The 4,323-nt window shown below is 22.9% G+C and overlaps 1 non-coding gene across 1 annotated transcript; it reads left to right on the top strand.

Moving 5' to 3' along the window:
- The first annotated feature begins 3,122 nt into the window (after window positions 1-3,122).
- On the top strand, window positions 3,123-3,194 carry Trnah-gug (transfer RNA histidin (anticodon GUG)). The gene has a single exon. It is a non-coding gene; the product is annotated as a tRNA-His (tRNA).
- The last annotated feature ends 1,129 nt before the right edge of the window (window positions 3,195-4,323 follow it).

The following is a 4,323-nucleotide window of genomic DNA, read 5'->3' as shown; positions in this document are numbered from 1 at the left end:
GTTCGTTTTTTTTCTTTTGAGTATTTGAACACAATAATTACTCGATAAAATACTATGAATTTCAATTTTGAGGGTGGTTTTTAATATAAAATTGGATCTAGTTTGTACTTTCAGTACTACTTTGGAAAAGTCAAAATTATAAATATTCCTCTTAAGTAGTTCATACTAAAATTATAAAATCTAAAAAAAGTATATGAAGATGATTATTATTTTTTTTTTTATAAACATTTTAAGTTCAAATTTTAACTTATTTAAAAAAAATTAATAACTACGATGTTAATTATTTTTTTATAAATTAAAAACATTATTTGTGGGGATTTGAACCTTTCATGTACTTATAGTATTATAAATGTTTCTATACACAATAACATTTTTTATTTATCTTAAATATATATATATATATATATATATACATACATATTATATTATGAATCCACTTTTATTGCAGTTGTACGGTATTCGCAGAAAGATGTTATTACATATTGAGTTATAGGTAGGTATAAGTTGATATAATATAAATATACTATATAATATAGAAATGTATATTATTATAACAATTAAATACTATAATATACAATAACATAATAAATGCAATATTTTTGGAAAACATTATATCAACCTATTGTTATACTGAAAGTAAAATAAATGTTTAGCTAAATAAAAAAAAATGTATCATGAAATAAATTTGGTGATATAAGTTAATACGAACTATCAACGGTCATAACCGTTTTTCGTACATGTACAATGATTTATCATTGAAATAAAATTGAACATACTTAATACATCAGTAACCCGTACTCGACACATAATATATGCAGTAAAGCGGCACCCAATTGTCTACCTTTTTTATTTGTGTTTTCAAAAATAATAACTTACTATTTATGAATTTAAATTTTAAATTTTACTTAGTAGATTATTGTTTAATTAGTAAAAATATAGTAACTATATTTGTAAAATATACGTAATTTAACCTCTCATTATTGTGAGTATTATTTGTAAATTTAATAGTTTACTATGCAGTATTATTTATTAATATTATAATATAGGAGGTACATATAATTATATTGTTGGTGATTATTTTTTATGTTATATATTATGTAGGTACATGTAACATACTGCAGATAGGTAAGTTAGAGCAATATTAAGTACTTATTACTAAATAAAAATGTAGTTTATTTGAGTTGAAAATTATTATAACGTTTTACATTCAAATTTATCAGTGTGATATTTAACTATTAGATAATTTTATAGGTTTCGTAGAAGTGTACCTAATTAAAGTTATTATAATCATTATTTTAAATGTTAATTATCTAAATGTTCGGCGTTGCGTAACAACGACAACGACGATAATATTATTTTCACGTGATTGATTTTAGTTTTAAAAATGATTATTATATAGGTATTAAAAATTATAGTTGTGATATAAAATTATAAAATAACATTATCATCATTAAATATTCCAATCGATCATATTATATTATACAATAGACATAACTCATAATATATATATATATATTATTTTTATTTATAAAAAAGTATATTTACGATCTGTACAGACAAGGTATAATAAGTAAGTGATGAGATGACATAAAGTAGGTAACAGTAATTATAGAAGAATAGAAAGGCTCCCAGCATTGCCACATAACCAGAAATTTATATTATATTATTTTTTTATAGTTGCCTTAAAAATACCAATAATAAACAGTATGGGTATTATAATATTATACCTTTGTATAATATTGTATTCGCAGTTGGTCTTTAAAATCGCCAAAATTACATAGGTAATTATTCTGCCATTGTGTAAATAAAATTGGCAAATTTATTAATATACTTTGATGTCTGTTGGCCAATTTTTTTATCACCACCATCACCAATGGCAAACGATCATACACCTAAATTTTTTGCTTATCTTTAAGCCACGCATATAATAAAATATCTACAGTAATAGTCATGAATGTATTTATAAATTATAAGTATGTATATGATATATGCATCCATAATATATTAATATATCATTATTAAATGCCACACATGACTGTTAAATACGATGTACTAATAATATTTAATGTACCTATGTAATCTAATGATATTGGTAAATAAGTAGGCATATTAATTGTATATAAATTATTAAGATTGTTGCTATAAGTATATTATAATCAGATGAACACAGGCATCCACGATTGGTATAGGTAGTAGGGAGCAATACACGGCAATTTCATAAAAAATTCGTTTATATAAATAAATTATGTAGATTATTATGGTTGGTTTATTTACAACAGTTTATAATATATAATCATAATTTCATACGTATAGGTAATAATTAGGTAATTACGCGCATATTATTTGTAGGTAATAATACTAATAAATAATAACTGTAACTCTATCTATATAGATATACCTATAGTCTATACATTATTGATTATTAAAACTGATTCAATTTAATTTTTTTCTTACAAAAACGGAGAAAAATTGTATTCATGTACATACAAGTATCGGAGTATAGGTATTAAGTATAATGTAATAAATGTATGTTATAAACTTTAAAACTTATAACTTTATCAGTTATAAATTATAATACTTACCCGATGAGAAGTGTAGAGTGAAGAAACTTTATGGGGGGAACTTAACAGAGATTTGACATTTGGATAGGTCTAAATCATCTGAACTATTTTCACTATTGATTTTATCATTTTATAAATTCACTTCAAACCTTAAAAGATAAGAAAAACTAAAAGTTCAATTATTCAAAAGAATAAATATTATAAGTAAAATGCAAAACATTTTTTTTTCTGTAGTTATACTTATACGATTTCACATTATTTAAGTACAATTAAACAAGGTATATATTAGGTATATTATACCTATAAATAAAAGCTTTTTCCGGTTAAATATCGGTGACTACCAAGTACCAACTGGCCGAGTCAATGTTCTTTCCCGTGTTGACCACTACGTCGTTATAGATTTATATTTTATCAACATTCAGCATATTACAATTTACAATAATATATCAATTTTGAATATTATATAATAGTATATTACGTTTATATAATATATAACTATTATAATGATAGTCAATCATTATTTATATTTTAAATAGCATATATTTTATCGACCTCTTAGCGGCCGTGATCGTCTAGTGGTTAGGACCTTGCGTTGTGGCCGCAATAACCCAGGTTCGAATCCTGGTCACGGCACAACAATTTTTTTGCTATAATTATTCACAAAAAAATTGGCCGCGCTGAACACAATCCATGTACATGGTCAATTAATGCGATTGGGTACGACGACCCAGTTAATTTTTTTTAACCGACATTATAATTTTTTGTAATAGGCATCTAAAACAAAATAGAACCACAATTTAAAAAAATTAACATCAGCAGACGATTACACAGTACATGTTAGTACGATAATATATTATGATTATTATAAAAAAGACAGAATAAAAAATGATTAATTAATAACCAAAAAAAAAAAATAAAAAAAATAATGTAAACATATTTAAACAATTTTATTTTACATAATAATACATTACAAATTATTTTTAAATATTTTGGCACAAAAACTATTTATTTAATATTACGTGTAGGTAATAGCCAATAGGTATATCTAAACAAAAAATTATTTAACCATGAAACATTTTATTAGTACCTACACATATTTGATAAATATTATATAACATATTGTGTAGATACAATGTAGGTATATTTTAAAAATATGGGAATTTATGAAATAATTATTAAGTAGGTATTATAAAAAGGCCAAATATGAGTTTAAAGTATTTAGATATATAGGTAATGTAATAGATTAGAACTTAGTACCAATAGGATTAGAAGAATTATAGAAGTAAAAGTCTATAATACTATACTACTTACTACTCACAAATTATAAGAATCAAAGGAAAATCCGTTTTAGCAAATACATAATTCTATGTACCGTTATTATATTAATTGAGAATTATGGTTTCCATAATCACATGGAAATGTTGATCGTACAGCACTACAGTCTACAGCTATATAACTGAAAAATAAAATAAATTATATTGATCGTTAGGTTACATATTGTAATATTTTATAGTTTATACCAATATAGGTACGTTTTTATTTATTTATTTAGTTTTTTTTTTTCGTAAGTTACTAACAAAACATATATTGTTTAACAAATTTCGAAGTAGAATATAATATTAATATAATATTACATATTAATTTTAAAATATTGTTATATATTTTTTTTTAATTTAAAATATTATATTCAATATCGGTTGTACATTATAATCAACATTTTCAATTTAATTTGTCTGGTATAACTTGTTTAGTCGTGGTCCAT

This window comes from Rhopalosiphum padi, chromosome 1 (genome assembly GCF_020882245.1).
Source record: "Rhopalosiphum padi isolate XX-2018 chromosome 1, ASM2088224v1, whole genome shotgun sequence".
NCBI classification, from domain to species: domain Eukaryota; kingdom Metazoa; phylum Arthropoda; class Insecta; order Hemiptera; family Aphididae; genus Rhopalosiphum; species Rhopalosiphum padi.
The sequence above is the reverse complement of the archived record's forward strand: the minus strand, read 5'-3'. Positions and strand labels throughout refer to the sequence as shown.